The sequence below is a fragment of the Leuresthes tenuis genome, unplaced genomic scaffold, assembly GCF_036924035.1.
Source record: "Leuresthes tenuis unplaced genomic scaffold, fLeuTen1.0.hap1 SCAF_65, whole genome shotgun sequence".
NCBI lineage: Eukaryota > Metazoa > Chordata > Actinopteri > Atheriniformes > Atherinopsidae > Leuresthes > Leuresthes tenuis.
This window is the reverse complement of record NW_027325419.1, coordinates 38,028-58,909: the sequence shown is the minus strand read 5'-3', so window position 1 is coordinate 58,909 and position 20,882 is coordinate 38,028. Positions and strand designations below refer to the sequence as shown.

Below are 20,882 nucleotides of genomic sequence, written 5' to 3'. Positions count from 1 at the left end.
CACCAACCCACGCATATTGTGGCATGTCCAGGGCAACCCAGACCCCCCAGGCACAGGCAGGGCCCCGCCCCGGGCGCAAGGGAGCGGCAAGCCACCAGGTCCAGGCCCAGCTCCACCACCCACGCCAGAGCGGCCCGGTCACCCGGTACAGAGCCAGAAGCCACCACCCCAAGGCCCCTAAGGGACCCCGCCCCACACCGCAAGACAGCCCCACCCGCAAGCCCCCAAAACTGCCCTCCGAGCCCGACACACAGTCCCCCCCAGCAATGACCAACCCGGTCCCCACGACCCGAGAGACCACCAGACGCCCGAAGCCACACAGCCCCCCCCAGCACACACCCAACCGCCCAGAGCGACGGGACAGCAACCCACCACCAACACTATGTGATCAAGCTAATCAGAGGGGACCAGAGAGAATTAAATTCAGCCAATTGATGTTTTGAGGAGGCAGACATTGTTTCCATGCTAATATAATCTAAAAGAAAATTTCTAAACTGGTTAATACACAGATTGTTCTTCGCTTTCCAGTTCATGAGAATAGTTTTCTTTGCTATACATAACACTGTGAGGATCATGTGTGCTAAGCTAAATTCCACGTTGATGTTGTCTAAGTCACCCAGTATGCACAGTGTGGGGCATGCAGGAATGCTACACTTTAGCCATGTTGATAGGTCCGCACAGACTTCAAGCCAGAACTTCTGGACAGGCGCACAAAACCACAAAGCGTGTGCATAATCATCAGGTGTGTTATCTGTGCAATGTGAGCAGATGTTTGAGTGTGTTAGACCCATCCTGAACATCCTTTGTCCTGTATAGTGTGTTCTATGAAGAATTTTGTATTGTATGAGCTGTAAATTAGGATTTTGAGTCATTCTGAAGGTGTTCAAACATATTTGTGGCCAGAAGCTATGACTAGAACTGATGGATAAATCTGCCTCCCATTTTGAGGATGGTAGAGACATTGTGTCATCTATCTTAGACAATAATTTATATATTTTTGATAGTAGTTTTGGGGTGCAGATGCTTAGAAATTCTGCTACCCTAATCGGGAGTTGTAAGTCTGGTTGGTGGAGGATATATTTCTTTGTTATTATAGACTTAAGTTGTTGATATTCTAGGAATTTATTGCTGCCTATCTCATGTTGTGATATGAGCTCATCAAATGAAATAAAATGTCCATTTTGGATTATATGTTCCAGATGTTTGATTCCTTTGATCTTCCAGAGAGTAAAGTTTAGCATTTTTTTGTTTTGCAGGATGTCAGGATTGTTCCAGATGGGTGTAAGCTTACACGGGACAAGTGAAGACTTTGTTATTTTAAGAAATTCCCACCAGGCTGTCAGAGAGGTGCTGATGTTAATGCTTTTGAAACATTTGTGATTTTTTACGTTTTGACTAATAAGTGGCAGGTCAGAGATTTCCAGATTATCACACAATGCTTGTTCTATATTTATCCATGTTCATCTATTGGGCTAGGTTTAAACCATTTTGATATATACCGTAACCTATTGGCTAAGGAATAGTGCTGAAAATTAGGTAAATCTAATCCACCACTGTCCTTGGTCTTCTGTAGGGTTTTTAAACTAATACGTGGTGGTTTGTTTTTCCACAGAAATTTGGAGATGCATGAATCTAGTGACTTAAACCAAGTAGCAGGTTGGTTTTATGGGGATCATTGAGAACAAATAGTTAACTTTTGGTAGTATCATCATTTTAATGGTTGTAACTCTCCCCATAAGTGATATAGGTAAGGACTTCCAACGAGAGAGATTGTCCTCTACTGTCTTTAATAATTGCACATAAATTAGCTTTGTTAGCTCTGAGAGCCTGGAGGAAATGTTTATGCCTAAATATCTAATATTTCCTGACTGTAAAGTGATCGCAGGTATATTCTGGACCCTACAGTTAATGGGCAGAACTGTGGTCTTAGACCAATTGATAGAGTAGTCAGAAAGTGCTGAGAATTTATTTATGAGTGTGATCGTGTGAGTGAGAGACGTCTGTGAGTTCTGAAGGAAAAGTAATACATCATCAGCATAAAGACTTATTTTATGCTCAATATTTTGGGGTTGGATGTCTTTAATATTTCTATCTTGTCTGATAGCAGCTGCTAAAGGTTTGATGAAAATAGCAAAAAGTGAGGGAGAAAGTGAGCAACCCTGTCTTGTACTTCTCTGCAGACTGAAGCTTGGAGAAGTTTGATCATTTGTCCTGACACTTGCATTTGGGGAGTCAGTTATTTTCTTGTGAGGAGATAAGAGACTTTAATAATAATATCTTGCAAGAGAGAACAACACAGTACAGAATACAGAGTTGCTCTGACCACTGAAGCAAAAACACACAGTTATATTGCCCGCTCATCACGTCATCTGTTTTTGGGTATAATTGATTGTTCTTCTAACTTTCCTCCCCAACCATCAGTTGAGGTTACCCAGACACACTCGTAAATACCAGCCTAACCCTGTCCCCCCTAAAGTGCAGCTATCTCATTATAACAAGCCCACCATTGTAAAGAGGAATTTAAGAAAACAGGGCAGGGTGGTACCTTGCAGCTCGGTCATTTGCAGGTCATACACAGTAACACTCAATACAATGCATATAAGAATTATTTTCCATTACATTCCTCCCTTTTGATTATAATAATACCATTATATTAATCAACCCAAAAGAAACAAGGAAAATAATAACTTTATCTGTAAAACATCAGCCTGCATTTGCACACAACGTGAGTTTAAAATGCAGGCATCATAGTAATAAAGGGTCCAATGATAAACAATCAAAACATGAACAATTAAACATGATTATCTTCATCCCTCTCTAAGTCAGCGTCACTAGAGGAAAGATTTTGAAAGCAAGAAAGTTATTTGAGTCATTTGGTCTTTTTCACACTGTTGTTTAGATGGACTACATAAAAGGATGTCATCCACATACTGCAAAAGAGCAGAGCCTGTGGTTGATTGAAGTTAATCCAGACTAGCTTTGAGGGCAGCATTGTAAATAGTGGGACTTTCACAGTACCCCTGGCATAACCGGGTAAAAGTCCAAGATCTCCCTTCAAACTAAAAAGCAAACCAAAATGGGCTATCAGGGTGCACTGGCGACAAGTCAACCACTGAGAAAAACTGTGCATCTGATGTAATTTGAGACAAAATAGTGTGTGGGTTGGGCACAGTAGGAGCATGTGGCTGAACTGCAGCATTCACCGCTTGGAGGTCCTGTACAAAACGCCATTCATCTGGCTGGCCAGCATCTTTAATCTTTTTAACAGGAAACAATGGAGTAAGCACAGGTGAATTTTCAAAAGGAACAATAACGCCTGTTTTCTGAAAAGATTGAAAAACAGGTTTAATCCCTTTAATTGCTTCAGGCTTAAAAGGGTATTGTTTTTTACATGGACAAAAGTCTGATTTAGGGGTGACAATTACTGGTTCACAGCCTTTTATCAACCCCACATCATATTTGCTCTTAGCCCAAAGATCATTGGGCACTTCAGCCAACATGGGTATCGAAGACAAATCTGTTTCAGATAAAAAACATGCTTCAAAATGTGATTCTGTGGTAGGAATTAAGTCCACAGTTCTTTGACAATGCATTGTACTCAAAAATGTTTTTTTGTATGCTGACAATCGTTCAGAAAACATCAAATTTGGATCAGCAGGTGAAACAGTCCACTCCATTTCTTTCTGACATGTAGCAACAAACTCTCCCACACCTTGTCACTGCCAGTGTGTACGTTTGGCCAAGGAAATGTGAGGGCGAGTACCACAAACATTAAAAAAATCGAAGTGCTCTGGAGTGAGCGACACAGCCAATAAAGTAGGCGCACATATTTTTTCACTTCTTCTCATAGTCATTGTCAGGCCCCAAAGAAATGTGTGATGTGCAGTGCAAATCAGTAGGTTGCATGAAATCAGAAAGGGGTGAAACTAACGCTTTTGCTTCTTCCACTAGTTGTTGTGAAAAAGGAGAGCTGGGAAGTTTCCACTCATAAGCATTTGTAAGTGCCGATGAATCAAACTGCACTGCTGTGAAAACTTTGTCAGGCTGTAACATAACCTTAACACCCTCTGGTGTAGAAGTTAAAATAATGCCTAATTTACACATGAGATCACAGCCCATCAGGTTAATGGGACACAACTCTGATAACAAAAATGAGTGTTTGAAGGAGAGCTCATCGGGAGTGACAACACGCAATGGGCATTGTCATTTTCTCCTTCACAACCTGGCCTGATGCAGACATACAGTAAACGTGGTTTCCACTTAACTTTGGAGGACAATCAAACTCCCCTGACGTCACTACTGATGAACATAAGTTCCTATATTCTGAGAGAAATATCTTTGCTCTAGGACGGAAATAGCATGCAAAACTTTACTACGTGAATCACAGTCGGCAAGCGTTGCTTCACTACACAGAGCAGGAAAAATGTGTGAGTGTGTTTGTGCTATCACCCATTAGTGGAGGCTCCGCTGCCGCGTGACGTCCAGAACCTGCCTCCCACCCTCAGTCAGCCTTTTGCCCAATTTCATCACTTTTTAGCTGTGGACAGTCCTTCTTCCAGTGTCCAGTCTGGCCACAGTAAAAACAAATATTCGGATCATAGCTCTGGCGTGGCCCATTTCGACCTCCTCTCCCACACGTCCACGTCTTCGACTTCGGCCTCGTCCTCTGTTTACACCAACTGCGTAATACATGGTCATGGTTGCCAAATGCAGCTCCTTTTCACACTTGTCCCTTTTGGTTGTCTTACGCGTCTCAACTTGGTTCTGAGCATGGCGAGCATATCGGCGAACGTCAGCCAAACGAGGACCCTCACACCATCCCACGTAAATGTTCTTTACTTCAGTGGCGACATCTATATAATATTGTCTGGGTCCCGTTAAAACATGTATTTTTCCCATCTAATTCCTTGTTTGCTTTAAAACAAGTATTCCCCATTTTCTATCCCTTCAGTAGCCAACCAGTTTGTATGGAGTACACTGGAGCAACTTGACTGATCAGTAAAACACTGCTTTTGTTGTCACCGCAAGGCTTCCCCCGTCGGTTGTTTCACTGAGACACTACTGAGTAACTACAACTCAACACAGTTTATACACATAACATTCATATACATACTAACAAACAAACAAACAATAATTTATCGCAATTTTCTCATCTCTGTTTGAACGTACACCCAGGTAAATATTCCTGTAGTCTTCTCATACCGACTATGGACCCATTCATTGTTTAACTTCACTGTTTTGCAAATCCTAATTGAATATTACACATTGACATTGAACTTTACTGGATAAGCAGGTCTTCATTGCATTCAGCAGCCTATATGTGAGCATCTATGTGTAAGCTTTTCTTCTTTGCATTTATCAGCAGCAAGCAATTCTTCACTGCACATGCATATGTAAATAGTAAAACAATTCCAATGTGTTAGCGAAACCTTCTATATCACAGTGGTTTCTAAGATCTATTTTAAGTTCTTTGCCATCAGTGAGATGACATAGTTTACAAAGTGTGTCAAATTATCACTGAAGATCTTTTCAGGAATTTCAAATCTAGAAATGAGTTATTTTACGCATGATTTTGCTACTGAGAGTGCATCTGCTTGTGCACATGGAAATATTTCAGACCATTTGGTAAAAACCTCTGTTGTCACTGAGCAGAATCGTTTCCCTTAACATTAATTTAGTTCAATGAAATCTACACAATAATGAAATAATGAAATACAAACAAATATGTTGAAAAAGATACACTGGCTTAGGGAATTATCTTCGTTTTGGTCTTAGATTGCCCTGTGGAATGTATTTTGCACATATTTGACCTGCTAGACAAAACTTTATTAATTTATTTATTCTAAAAAAAAAAATTCAATAATTAGTAAAACCATATGCTGTAAAAACCTTGTTCATTATTGCTTCCATCCCTCCTGTTGAGACATGACATGGTCCGTGGCTCAATACTGCAGCATATTTAAACAAATTCTTTGGCAGTATGGTTTTCCTTCCGGTCATTCATACGAGTCTATTGTAGATGGCAATTGAATAACATCTAATAATGCTAAAATATTTGTAGTTTATACATTTAGCTGTGGATGTCAACATACCTGTTTTTCCAATGCTGTGTTAACACATGTACAGTTGAGAAGGCATACTGACTGTCAGTGTAAACGTTAACAACCTTTTTGTTATTTAATTTACAAGCTTCAGTTAAAGCTACCAATTCGACTGCTTGAACAGAGTAATTTTTTGGTAGTGGTTGTTTTAAGAAAACTTCAGTTTCTGTTACTACTGCAAATCCTGTAGCATTTGTGCCATCAGGGTTTTTTGCTTGACCTGTTGAATAAATATAGTTATTTCTGCATTTTCATAACGTATATCAGTTAAGTCTGGCCTGGGTAAAACACTGATGGTTATTTCTGACATGCAATCATGAGGCTTTCCATCTGTGGGGTAGGTAGCAGTGTGGATGGATTAAGTGTAGCACATCTCTCGACAACAAGGTGTGGCTGTGAAAGAAGAACTGTTATGTAGGAGAGATGTCTGTTAAAGATATTTTGTTAAGTAACCATATCACAGCCACTGCATGAGGTACCTTAAGTGTTAATGGGTGAAATAACACCATTATTGTTGATGCCTGCACTGCCAATGGCTTCTGGCCATTGATTCAAAAGTACGATCTCGTCCCTTTTTCCCCCTTTCAGTGGACACTGGCCCCTAATTACCGCAATTCAGCAGGGGGTCTTTCATTAGAAGTACTGGACTCCCCCGTGCACGGTTTCAGCTCCGACCCTGGAAAGCGGAAAAAACGTTGAGATCTGGTTTGAGGACCCAATTGTTGAGAAAAGTCTCTCAATGAGACTCAGAGTTGCTGGAGTCAGTTAATGCAAATGTTTAATCTTGCAGCAAGTTCAAGAATGTGTGTGTGTGTGTGGGTGTATGTGTGCGAACGTGTGTGAGTTTGTGTGTGTGAGAGTTTAAAGAACCTGTTATCCACAGGCAGGTCTTAACTAGTATGGCACAGGTCCAGCCTGTCTCATCTTTTTTGGAAGGTCCAGTGCTCGGCCGTAACCCTTCTGTCTGTTTGGACTCTCACATACATTCGGTTAATCATAGAAAAACGAGAACAAAACTTTTTAGCCCCTTAAATTCATAAAACAGACATGGTGCAGTTATTTCCATTCTAGAAAATAAGAGTAATCACCACCATTCCTATAAATTCTGGATATTCTAACAATCTGAATCTTTTTTAAATGTTCGATGAAGCCCTTTGCTGTTCTGTTTAGAGACTCAGCTGATCATAAACCAAGTTTTGCTCTTGAACCAAGCTTCTAAACTCTTCACCTTTTTCATTTCTCAGTTAGTATTCACTTTAAAACTGATTAAAAGAAAAATTAAATGAATGCCTATCAACAAATGTGGGATCTAAACTCTAGTGCTTTCTCTAAAATAATTTCCTTTCTCAATTCAGAAATGTGTGTGTGTAAGTCACAACACCCGTGACACCAAAACGGCTTTCTTTTCTCTCTTTTCTCTACACTCTGCACTGTGAGCACACACACCAAATCAGAAAGGCTTTTTTCTCTCTTTTCTACATTATGGACTGTGGGGACAGTCCATAATGTGTGCCAGGGCGTTGTCTCACGTATTAGATTATGCTTAAGATACGAATGGGTTTATCAGTCACATCAGAATCCATACATACTGATCCTCTCGTAATAAAATGGTCGGATCTTATCAAACACACTTTGTTTCTTGTGACAAGTCAGCGAAACAGCGTATACACGTCAAGACACTGAATCAAGTTTGCCACAAGAACTCATAAGTTTGGCAGTATTGCTCTGCCGTCAGCAATCATACACCCATTTTATTTTCATGAGACATGTGCAGGCACCTGTTCATCTACTGTTCTATCACTATGAATTAGTTTATCTATTATCAATAAGGATACTTCTACAACTACTATCAAAGTATGTCCGGACTTCTTATGTTGTCAGTTGCTATATATGAATAAGTGGGTTGCTACTGAAAAGCATTAAGCATGTCACACAGCCCAAACATATAACATTTCAGGACACACCACACAGTTAACAACCACAGTGAAGCGTGTCAAAGCCCAAACATGTAACATTCAACAGGACACTTACACAACACATTCAAATCAAACAGTCAGACAACATACAAGAACATATACCCCAGCCGGCATTGCTCCCTGCCTATTTTCCTACAACTCACTATGTGTGCGCACACCTTTATTCACAAACTCTTCAACTTATACTCTTTTACCGAAGCTGCTACAGCTCGATTGGCCAAATACCCTTAGATCCTATTTCGGTGAATTTGACATCTGCCTTGTATGTAAAAGATTAGCGGTTTAGCAGTTTTAATTTAGTTTGAGTGAAGGAATTCATTTTATAGCAAAATCCGAAATCGTGAAGAACTCATGAAAGTAAGCTTATTCTCGGATTCCTGAAACTTTAGATTTGCTCTTTCTTTTACTGCAAAGTACAACGTTGAGCAGCACTAATGAGTTGTTTCTATTTTTGGCAGGCTTTACCTTTGCGGATGAAGCCCTTTCTGTCTGTGCAAAAGAAATCTTGTTACTGTGCAGAGTGACTTCTCTGAGTAGAGTCGCCTTACTTGTTGCGACTTTGCCGATGTTCGAAGCTGGAGTGCAAAGTTGTTGCTTGAATGGTGCTCGCTGGAGCGTGTGGTAGTGTAAAGTTATACCATTTAAAAGGGCTGAAGAGTGCTCAGTGCAGCGGGTGGGCGGAGGTGCAAAGTGACACTATGGCCATAAAAAGAACACCGCTACAAGTGCGCATTGTGCCAGGAAGGGCCCTCGGACGTGAACCAGTGGACAGTTATCGCTTCTCGGCCTTTTGGCTAAGATCAAGTGTAGTATCTGTTCTTATCAGTTTAATGTCTGATATGTCCTCTATGCGAGGACTACATATTAAATGGATTTTTATCAATAGGAGTTGAAAAAGGAGCTTGCTCCGTTCACTCCAAGCATCGACCCGGTACTGCAGTGCCGCTGGGAACGGTGCGCTCTCCTCTGCTCTTGTGAAAAAGCAAACAGCGGTGCAGGATGGAAGTTTCAGGGAGCCTAAGATGAAACTTTCTTTTAATCTGCTGAGAAAAGAGAGTGAATGCGAAGCAGACTTTAACACGGCTCTGGGAGCGAGCCGAGTGCGGGCTAACCGGGACAATTGCTTGAAAGAAACGCGACACCGAATGAGCAGTCAGAACAAAGCCTCAATACGGTGTTCCCGTGTTGTTTGTGGCTGCCTTGTCTTTTGCACAGAGTAAAAGACAAGGCAGCCATCGAATAGGGCCCGATTGTTCCTACTTGGTCAGCCGAGGAGCAAGGGGGGGAGCAAGCGTCTCAACCAAGCAAAGCTCACCATGGGGAAGGTGGCTATGCCAACTAGCCTGATGCCCTGCTCCCGCAGTGATGGATAATCGTACACTGGTTTCTCTTCATAATGTACAAGTCTTTCGCCTTTTACTAAAGACTTCCGTGGAGAGCAGCACTAATGAATTGTTTCTATTTTTGGCAGGCTTTACCTTTGCGGGTGAAGCCCTTTCTGTCTGTGCAAAAGAAATCTTGTTACTGTGCAGAGTGACTTCTCTGAGTAGAGTCGCCTTACTTGTTGCGACTGTGCCGATGTTGCTTGAATGGTGCTCGCTGGAGCGTGCGGTAGTGTAAAGTTATACCATTTAAAAGGGTTGAAGAGTGCTCAGTGCAGCGGGTGGGCGGAGGTGCAAAGTGACACTATGGCCATAAAACGAACACCGCTACAAGTGCGCATTGTGCCAGGAAGGGCCCTCGGATGTGAACCAGTGGACAGATATCGCTTCTCGGCCTTTTGGCTAAGATCAAGTGTAGTATCTGTACTTATCAGTTTAATATGTGATATGTCTATGCAAGGACTACATATTAAATGGATTTTTATCAATAGGATTTGAAAAAGGAACAGTGCGCTCTCCTCTGCTCTTGTGAAAAAGCAAACAGCAGGATGGAAGTTTCTTTTAATCTGCTGAGAAAAGAGAGTGAATGCGAAGCAGACTTTAACACGGCTCTGGGAGCGAGCCGAGTGCGGGCTAACCAGGAGAATTGCTTGAAAGAAACGCGACACCGAATGAGCGGTCAGAACAAAATCTCAATACGGTGTTCCTGTGGTGTTTTTATAAAATGCGGTGTAAAAAAAGGTGTGAATGCCCCATAGAAAACTAAAAGGTGGAGCGGAAGTGTTCGGCTGCAAGAAGGTGTGAATGTCCGACTATATTTGGTGAAAAGCAGGTGAAGCAAGGTCTGAATGCCTTAACCTTTTCTTACCCGCTTTTTACCAACTATGGTCGGACATTCGCAGCATCTTACAGCCGAACACCACCTCTCTAGCTTTTGATGATGTATGGTTGGGCATTCGCACCTTTTCTTACCCATTTTTGAGGAATTATGGGTGGACATTCACACCTTCTTGCAGCTGAACACCTCTTCTCCCACTTATGATCATGTGCGGTTGGATATTCGAAAAATGTCTGCTTTTTCACAAGAGTAGAGGAGAGCGCACCGTTCCCAGCGGCACTGCAGTACCGGGTCGATGCTTGGAGTGAACGGAGCAAGCTCCTTTTTCAACTCCTATTGATAAAAATCCATTTAATATGTAGTCCTTGCATAGACATATCACATACTACACTTGATCTTAGCCAAAAGGCCGAGAAGCGATATCTGTCCACTGGTTCACATCCGAGGGCCCTTCCTGGCACAATGCGCACTTGTAGCGGTGTTCGTTTTATGGCCATAGTGTCACTTTGCACCTCCGCCCACCCGCTGCACTGAGCACTCTTCAACCCTTTTAAATGGTATAACTTTACACTACCGCACGCTCCAGCGAGCACCATTCAAGCAACATCGGCACAGTCGCAACAAGTAAGGCGACTCTACTCAGAGAAGTCACTCTGCACAGTAACAAGATTTCTTTTGCACAGACAGAAAGGGCTTCATCCGCAAAGGTAAAGCCTGCCAAAAATAGAAACAATTCATTAGTGCTGCTCTCCACGGAAGTCTTTAGTAAAAGGCGAAAGACTTGTACATTATGAAGAGAAACCAGTGTACGATTATCCATCACTGCGGGAGCAGGGCATCAGGCTAGTTGGCATAGCCACCTTCCCCATGGTGAGCTTTGCTTGGTTGAGACGCTTGCTCCCCCCCTTGCTCCTCGGCTGACCAAGTAGGAACAATCGGGCCCTATTCGATGGCTGCCTTGTCTTTTACTCTGTGCAAAAGACAAGGCAGCCACAAACAACACGGGAACACCGTATTGAGGCTTTGTTCTGACTGCTCATTCGGTGTCGCGTTTCTTTCAAGCAATTGTCCCGGTTAGCCCGCACTCGGCTCGCTCCCAGAGCCGTATTAAAGTCTGCTTCGCATTCACTCTCTTTTCTCAGCAGATTAAAAGAAAGTTTCATCTTAGGCTCCCTGAAACTTCCATCCTGCACCGCTGTTTGCTTTTTCACAAGAGCAGAGGAGAGCGCACCGTTCCCAGCGGCACTGCAGTACCGGGTCGATGCTTGGAGTGAACGGAGCAAGCTCCTTTTTCAACTCCTATTGATAAAAATCCATTTAATATGTAGTCCTCGCATAGAGGACATATCAGACATTAAACTGATAAGAACAGATACTACACTTGATCTTAGCCAAAAGGCCGAGAAGCGATAACTGTCCACTGGTTCACGTCCGAGGGCCCTTCCTGGCACAATGCGCACTTGTAGCGGTGTTCTTTTTATGGCCATAGTGTCACTTTGCACCTCCGCCCACCCGCTGCACTGAGCACTCTTCAGCCCTTTTAAATGGTATAACTTTACACTACCACACGCTCCAGCGAGCACCATTCAAGCAACAACTTTGCACTCCAGCTTCGAACATCGGCAAAGTCGCAACAAGTAAGGCGACTCTACTCAGAGAAGTCACTCTGCACAGTAACAAGATTTCTTTTGCACAGACAGAAAGGGCTTCATCCGCAAAGGTAAAGCCTGCCAAAAATAGAAACAACTCATTAGTGCTGCTCAACGTTGTACTTTGCAGTAAAAGAAAGAGCAAATCTAAAGTTTCAGGAATCCGAGAATAAGCTTACTTTCATGAGTTCTTCACGATTTCGGATTTTGCTATAAAATGAATTCCTTCACTCAAACTAAATTAAAACTGCTAAACCGCTAATCTTTTACATACAAGGCAGATGTCAAATTCACCGAAATAGGATCTAAGGGTATTTGGCCAATCGAGCTGTAGCAGCTTCGGTAAAAGAGTATAAGTTGAAGAGTTTGTGAATAAAGGTGTGCGCACACATAGTGAGTTGTAGGAAAATAGGCAGGGAGCAATGCCGGCTGGGGTATATGTTCTTGTATGTTGTCTGACTGTTTGATTTGAATGTGTTGTGTAAGTGTCCTGTTGAATGTTACATGTTTGGGCTTTGACACGCTTCACTGTGGTTGTTAACTGTGTGGTGTGTCCTGAAATGTTATATGTTTGGGCTGTGTGACATGCTTAATGCTTTTCAGTAGCAACCCACTTATTCATATATAGCAACTGACAACATAAGAAGTCCGGACATACTTTGATAGTAGTTGTAGAAGTATCCTTATTGATAATAGATAAACTAATTCATAGTGATAGAACAGTAGATGAACAGGTGCCTGCACATGTCTCATGAAAATAAAATGGGTGTATGATTGCTGACGGCAGAGCAATACTGCCAAACTTATGAGTTCTTGTGGCAAACTTGATTCAGTGTCTTGACGTGTATACGCTGTTTCGCTGACTTGTCACAAGAAACAAAGTGTGTTTGATAAGATCCGACCATTTTATTACGGGAGGATCAGTATGTATGGATTCTGATGTGACTGATAAACCCATTCGTATCTTAAGCATAATCTAATACGTGAGACAACGCCCTGGCACACATTATGGACTGTCCCCACAGTCCATAATGTAGAAAAGAGAGAAAAAAGCCTTTCTGATTTGGTGTGTGTGCTCACAGTGCAGAGTGTAGAGAAAAGAGAGAAAAGAAAGCCGTTTTGGTGTCACGGGTGTTGTGACTTACACACACACATTTCTGAATTGAGAAAGGAAATTATTTTAGAGAAAGCACTAGAGTTTAGATCCCACATTTGTTGATAGGCATTCATTTAATTTTTCTTTTAATCAGTTTTAAAGTGAATACTAACTGAGAAATGAAAAAGGTGAAGAGTTTAGAAGCTTGGTTCAAGAGCAAAACTTGGTTTATGATCAGCTGAGTCTCTAAACAGAACAGCAAAGGGCTTCATCGAACATTTAAAAAAGATTCAGATTGTTAGAATATCCAGAATTTATAGGAATGGTGGTGATTACTCTTATTTTCTAGAATGGAAATAACTGCACCATGTCTGTTTTATGAATTTAAGGGGCTAAAAAGTTTTGTTCTCGTTTTTCTATGATTAACCGAATGTATGTGAGAGTCCAAACAGACAGAAGGGTTACGGCCGAGCACTGGACCTTCCAAAAAAGATGAGACAGGCTGGACCTGTGCCATACTAGTTAAGACCTGCCTGTGGATAACAGGTTCTTTAAACTCTCACACACACAAACTCACACACGTTCGCACACATACACCCACACACACACACACATTCTTGAACTTGCTGCAAGATTAAACATTTGCATTAACTGACTCCAGCAACTCTGAGTCTCATTGAGAGACTTTTCTCAACAATTGGGTCCTCAAACCAGATCTCAACGTTTTTTCCGCTTTCCAGGGTCGGAGCTGAAACCGTGCACGGGGGAGTCCAGTACTCCTAATGAAAGACCCCCTGCTGAATTGCGGTAATTAGGGGCCAGTGTCCACTGAAAGGGGGAAAAAGGGACGAGATCGTACTTTTGAATCAATGGCCAGAAGCCATTGGCAGTGCAGGCATCAACAATAATGGTGTTATTTCACCCATTAACACTTAAGGTACCTCATGCAGTGGCTGTGATATGGTTACTTAACAAAATATCTTTACCAGACATCTCTCCTACATAACAGTTCTTCTTTCACAGCCACACCTTGTTGTCGAGAGATGTGCTACACTTAATCCATCCACACTGCTACCTACCCCACAGATGGAAAGCCTCATGATTGCATGTCAGAAATAACCATCAGTGTTTTACCCAGGCCAGACTTAACTGATATACGTTATGAAAATGCAGAAATAACTATATTTATTAAACAGGTCAAGCAAAAAACCCTGATGGCACAAATGCTACAGGATTTGCAGTAGTAACAGAAACTGAAGTTTTCTTAAAACAACCACTACCAAAAAATTACTCTGTTCAAGCAGTCGAATTGGTAGCTTTAACTGAAGCTTGTAAATTAAATAACAAAAAGGTTGTTAACGTTTACACTGACAGTCAGTATGCCTTCTCAACTGTACATGTGTTAACACAGCATTGGAAAAACAGGTATGTTGACATCCACAGCTAAATGTATAAACTACAAATATTTTAGCATTATTAGATGTTATTCAATTGCCATCTACAATAGACTCGTATGAATGACCGGAAGGAAAACCATACTGCCAAAGAATTTGTTTAAATATGCTGCAGTATTGAGCCACGGACCATGTCATGTCTCAACAGGAGGGATGGAAGCAATAATGAACAAGGTTTTTACAGCATATGGTTTTACTAATTATTGAATTTTTTTTTTTAGAATAAATAAATTAATAAAGTTTTGTCTAGCAGGTCAAATATGTGCAAAATACATTCCACAGGGCAATCTAAGACCAAAACGAAGATAATTCCCTAAGCCAGTGTATCTTTTTCAACATATTTGTTTGTATTTCATTATTTCATTATTGTGTAGATTTCATTGAACTAAATTAATGTTAAGGGAAACGATTCTGCTCAGTGACAACAGAGGTTTTTACCAAATGGTCTGAAATATTTCCATGTGCACAAGCAGATGCACTCTCAGTAGCAAAATCACGCGTAAAATAACTCATTTCTAGATTTGAAATTCCTGAAAAGATCTTCAGTGATAATTTGACACACTTTGTAAACTATGTCATCTCACTGATGGCAAAGAACTTAAAATAGATCTTAGAAACCACTGTGATATAGAAGGTTTCGCTAACACATTGGAATTGTTTTACTATTTACATATGCATGTGCAGTGAAGAATTGCTTGCTGCTGATAAATGCAAAGAAGAACAGCTTACACATAGATGCTCACATATAGGCTGCTGAATGCAATGAAGACCTGCTTATCCAGTAAAGTTCAATGTCAATGTGTAATATTCAATTAGGATTTGCAAAACAGTGAAGTTAAACAATGAATGGGTCCATAGTCGGTATGAGAAGACTACAGGAATATTTACCTGGGTGTACGTTCAAACAGAGATGAGAAAATTGTGATAAATTATTGTTTGTTTGTTTGTTAGTATGTATATGAATGTTATGTGTATAAACTGTGTTGAGTTGTAGTTACTCAGTAGTGTCTCAGTGAAACAACCGACGGGGGAAGCCTTGCGGTGACAACAAAAGCAGTGTTTTACTGATCAGTCAAGTTGCTCCAGTGTACTCCATACAAACTGGTTGGCTACTGAAGGGATAGAAAATGGGGAATACTTGTTTTAAAGCAAACAAGGAATTAGATGGGAAAAATACATGTTTTAACGGGACCCAGACAATATTATATAGATGTCGCCACTGAAGTAAAGAACATTTACGTGGGATGGTGTGAGGGTCCTCGTTTGGCTGACGTTCGCCGATATGCTCGCCATGCTCAGAACCAAGTTGAGACGCGTAAGACAACCAAAAGGGACAAGTGTGAAAAGGAGCTGCATTTGGCAACCATGACCATGTATTACGCAGTTGGTGTAAACAGAGGACGAGGCCGAAGTCGAAGACGTGGACGTGTGGGAGAGGAGGTCGAAATGGGCCACGCCAGAGCTATGATCCGAATATTTGTTTTTACTGTGGCCAGACTGGACACTGGAAGAAGGACTGTCCACAGCTAAAAAGTGATGAAATTGGGCAAAAGGCTGACTGAGGGTGGGAGGCAGGTTCTGGACGTCACGCGGCAGCGGAGCCTCCACTAATGGGTGATAGCACAAACACACTCACACATTTTTCCTGCTCTGTGTAGTGAAGCAACGCTTGCCGACTGTGATTCACGTAGTAAAGTTTTGCATGCTATTTCCGTCCTAGAGCAAAGATATTTCTCTCAGAATATAGGAAATTATGTTCATCAGTAGTGACGTCAGGGGAGTTTGATTGTCCTCCAAAGTTAAGTGGAAACCACGTTTACTGTATGTCTGCATCAGGCCAGGTTGTGAAGGAGAAAATGACAATGCCCATTGCGTGTTGTCACTCCCGATGAGCTCTCCTTCAAACACTCATTTTTGTTATCAGAGTTGTGTCCCATTAACCTGATGGGCTGTGATCTCATGTGTAAATTAGGCATTATTTTAACTTCTACACCAGAGGGTGTTAAGGTTATGTTACAGCCTGACAAAGTTTTCACAGCAGTGCAGTTTGATTCATTGGCACTTACATATGCTTATGAGTGGAAACTTCCCAGCTCTCCTTTTTCACAACAACTAGTGGAAGAAGCAAAAGCGTTAGTTTCACCCCTTTCTGATTTCATGCAACCTACTGATTTGCACTGCACATCACACATTTCTTTGGGGCCTGACAATGGCTATGAGAAGAAGTGAAAAAATATGTGCGCCTACTTTATTGACTCCAGAGCACTTTGATTTTTTTAATGTTTGTGGTACTCGCCCTCACATTTCCTTGGCCAAACGTACACACTGGCAGTGACAAGGTGTGGGAGAGTTTGTTGCTACATGTCAGAAAGAAATGGAGTGGACTGTTTCACCTGCTGATCCAAATTTGATGTTTTCTGAACGATTGTCAGCATACAAAAAAACATTTTTGAGTACAATGCATTGTCAAAGAACTGTGGACTTAATTCCTACCACAGAATCACATTTTGAAGCATGTTTTTTATCTGAAACAGATTTGTCTTCGATACCCATGTTGGCTGAAGTATCCAATGATCTTTGGGCTAAGAGCAAATATGATGTGGGGTTGATAAAAGGCTGTGAACCAGTAATTGTCACCCCTAAATCAGACTTTTGTCCATGTAAAAAACAATACCCTTTTAAGCCTGAAGCAATTAAAGGGATTAAACCTGTTTTTCAATCTTTTCAGAAAACAGGCGTTATTGTTCCTTTTGAAAATTCACCTGTGCTTACTCCATTGTTTCCTGTTAAAAAGATTAAAGATGCTGGCCAGCCAGATGAATGGCGTTTTGTACAGGACCTCCAAGCGTTGAATGCTGCAGTTCAGCCACATGCTCCTACTGTGCCCAACCCACACACTATTTTGTCTCAAATTACATCAGATGCACAGTTTTTCTCAGTGGTTGACTTGTCGCCAGTGCACCCTGATAGCCCATTTTGGTTTGCTTTTTAGTTTGAACAGAGATCTTGGACTTTTACCCGGTTATGACAGGGGTACTGTGAAAGTCCCACTATTTACAATGCTGCCCTCAAAGCTAGTCTGGATTAACTTCAATCAACCACAGGCTCTGCTCTTTTGCAGTATGTGGATGACATCCTTTTATGTAGTCCATCTAAACAACAGTGTGAAAAAGACCAAATGACTCAAATAACTTTCTTGCTTTCAAAATTTTTCCTCTAGTGACGCTGACTTAGAGAGGGATGAAGATAATCATATTTAATTGTTCATGTTTTGATTGTTTATCTTTGGACCCTTTATCACTATGATGCCTGCATTTTAAACTCACGTTGTGTGCAAATGCAGGCTGATGTTTTACAGATAAAGTTATTATTTTCCTTGTTTCTTTTGGGTTGATTAATATAATGGTATTATTATAATCAAAAGGGAGGAATGTAATGGAAAATAATTCTTATATGCATTGTATTGAGTGTTACTGTGTATAACCTGCAAATGACTGAGCTGCAAGGTACCACCCTGCCCTGTTTTCTTAAATTCCTCTTTACAATGGTGGGCTTGTTATTATGAGATAGCTGCACTTTAGGGGGGACAGGGTTAGGCTGGTATTTACGAGTGTGTCTGGGTAACCTCAACTAATGGTTGGGGAGGAAAGTTAGAAGAACAATCAACTATACCCAAAAACAGATGACGTGATGAGCGGGCAATATAACTGTGTGTTTTTGCTTCAGTGGTCAGAGCAACTCTGTATTCTGTACTGTGTTGTTCTCTCTTGCAAGATATTATTATTAAAGCCTCTTATCTCCTCAAAAGAAAATAACTGACTCCCCAAGTGCAAGTGTCAGGACAAATGATCAAACTTCTCCAAGCTTCAGTCTGCAGAGAGGTACAAGACAGGGTTGCCCACTTTCGCCCTCACTTTTTGCTATTTTCATCGAACCTTTAGCAGCTGCTATCAGACAAGATAGAAATATTAAAGGCATCCAACCCCAAAATATTGAGCATAAAATAAGTCTTTATGCTGATGATGTATTACTTTTCCTTCAGAACTCACAGACATCTCTCACTCACACGATCACACTCATAAATAAATTCTCAGCACTTTCTGACTACTCTATCAATTGGTCTAAGACCACAGTTCTGCCCATTAACTATAGGGACCAGAATATACCTGCGATCACTTTACAGTCAGGAAATATTAGATATTTAGGCATAAACATTTCCTCCAGGCTCTCAGAGCTAACAAAGCTAAATTATGTGCAATTATTAAAGACAGTAGAGGACGATCTCTCTCGTTTGAAGTCCTTACCTATATCACTTATGGGGAGAGTTACAACCATTAAAATGATGATACTACCAAAAGTTAACTATTTGTTCTCAATGATCCCCATAAAACCATCTGCTACTTGGTTTAAGTCACTAGGTTCATGCATCTCCAAATTTCTGTGGAAAAACAAACCACCACGTATTAGTTTAAAAACCCTACAGAAGACCAAGGACAGTGGTGGATTAGATTTACCTAATTTTCAGCACTATTCCTTAGCCAATAGGTTACAGTATATATCAAAATGGTTTAAACCTAGCCCAATAGATGAACCATGGATAAATATAGAACAAGCATTGTGTGATAATCTGGAAATCTCTGACCTGCCACTTATTAGTCAAAACGTAAAAAATCACAAATGTTTCAAAAGCATTAACATCAGCACCTCTCTGACAGCCTGTTGGGAATTTCTTAAAATAACAAAGTCTTCACTTGTCCCGTGTAAGCTTACACCCATCTGGAACAATCCTGACATCCTGCAAAACAAAAAAATGCTAAACTTTACTCTGTGGAAGATCAAAGGAATCAAACATCTGGAACATATAATCCAAAATGGACATTTTATTTCATTTGATGAGCTCATATCACAACATGAGATAGGCAGCAATAAATTCCTAGAATATCAACAACTTAAGTCTATAATAACAAAGAAATATATCCTCCACCAACCAGACTTACAACTCCCGATTAGGGTAGTAGAATTTCTAAGCATCTGCACCCCAAAACTACTATCAAAAATATATAAATTATTGTCTAAGATAGATGACACAATGTCTCTACCGTCCTCAAAATGGGAGGCACATTTATCCATCAGTTCTAGTCATAGCTTCTGGCCACATATATGTTTGAACACCTTCAGAATGACTCAAAATCCTAATTTAGAGCTCATACAATACAAAATTCTTCATAGAACACACTATACAGGACAAAGGATGTTCAGGATGGGTCTAACACACTCAAACATCTGCTCACATTGCACAGATAACACACCTGATGATTATGCACACGCTTTGTGGTTTCGTGCGCCTGTCCAGAGGTTCTGGCTTGAAGTCTGTGCGGACCTATCAACATGACTAAAGTGTAGCATTCCTGCATGCCCCACACTGTGCATACTGGGTGACTTAGACAACATCAATGTGGAATTTAGCTTAGCACACATGATCCTCACAGTGTTATGTATAGCAAAGAAAACTATTCTCATGAACTGGAAAGCGAAGAACAATCTGTGTATTAACCAGTTTAGAAATTTTCTTTTAGATTATATTAGCATGGAAACAATGTCTGCTTCCTCAAAACATCAATTGGCTGAATTTAATTCTCTCTGGTCCCTTCTGATTAGCTTGATCACATAGTGGTGGTGGTGGGTTGCTGTCCCGTCGCTCTGGGCGGTTGGGTGTGTGCTGGGGGGGGCTGTGTGGCTTCGGGCGTCTGGTGGTCTCTCGGGTCGTGGGGAAATACAGCAGCCCTGTATTATTGCTTCCTGTGAAATCAAGATACAATGTGCACATGCTGGTTACAAATAAGAAAATACAAACAACAAACAGTTTCTTCCATGGTTCACAGCATGTGTATGATCATCTTCATCGCTGGTCTCAGTAAGGATGTTTCAATCTTCGGTGTCAGAGGTTACTAGCACTTAACACACCGTTGGAGTACAGCTTTTACTGCTGACTCTTATCTTTGTCCTTCCGGGCGTGTTGGTTAGGCTGATGTATTTCAGGGTGGAAGTCATCTACTGGTTCTGGTACCTTCTTACAGTGACTGGCATGAATCCAGGTTGCTCTCTCTGCAACTTTAACAGCTGTGTGAGTGACCAGTAGCACCTGGAACGGGCCTTGCCAACGTTTGGACTTCCAATGTTTCCTGCGAAGTTCCTTCACCACCTGTCATCTGGTTGGAGTGGTGTGTTTTCTGTGGCTGGAAGGGCTGCTTTTACTGTCTGTGAAACTTGAGATAGAACAGTGGAAAGGTTTCGACAGTAAGACAACATAGCATCATCACAAACAGTTGTGGAAGGGCGGGGTCTGGTTACAGGTCCCAATCCCAGGTTAGGAGGTCTACCAAATA

General features: G+C 41.3%; 4 non-coding genes and 2 pseudogenes across 4 annotated transcripts; 3 read left to right on the top strand and 3 right to left on the bottom strand.

Moving 5' to 3' along the window:
- Positions 1-8,851: 8,851 nt before the first annotated feature.
- Positions 8,852-9,042, top strand: LOC140285939 (U2 spliceosomal RNA). The gene has a single exon (XR_011910873.1). It is a non-coding gene; the product is annotated as a U2 spliceosomal RNA (small nuclear RNA).
- A 410-nt stretch (positions 9,043-9,452) lies between these two features.
- Positions 9,453-9,566, top strand: LOC140285956 (U5 spliceosomal RNA). The gene has a single exon (XR_011910886.1). It is a non-coding gene; the product is annotated as a U5 spliceosomal RNA (small nuclear RNA).
- Positions 9,567-9,841: 275 nt separating this feature from the next.
- Positions 9,842-10,022, top strand: LOC140285938 (U2 spliceosomal RNA; annotated as a pseudogene).
- Positions 10,023-10,551: 529 nt separating this feature from the next.
- On the bottom strand, positions 10,552-10,718 carry LOC140285937 (U2 spliceosomal RNA; annotated as a pseudogene).
- Positions 10,719-10,993: 275 nt separating this feature from the next.
- LOC140285957 (U5 spliceosomal RNA) lies at positions 10,994-11,107 on the bottom strand. Its single transcript, XR_011910887.1, has one exon. It is a non-coding gene; the product is annotated as a U5 spliceosomal RNA (small nuclear RNA).
- Positions 11,108-11,517: 410 nt separating this feature from the next.
- On the bottom strand, positions 11,518-11,708 carry LOC140285927 (U2 spliceosomal RNA). Its single transcript, XR_011910864.1, has one exon. It is a non-coding gene; the product is annotated as a U2 spliceosomal RNA (small nuclear RNA).
- Between the last annotated feature and the right edge of the window lie 9,174 nt (positions 11,709-20,882).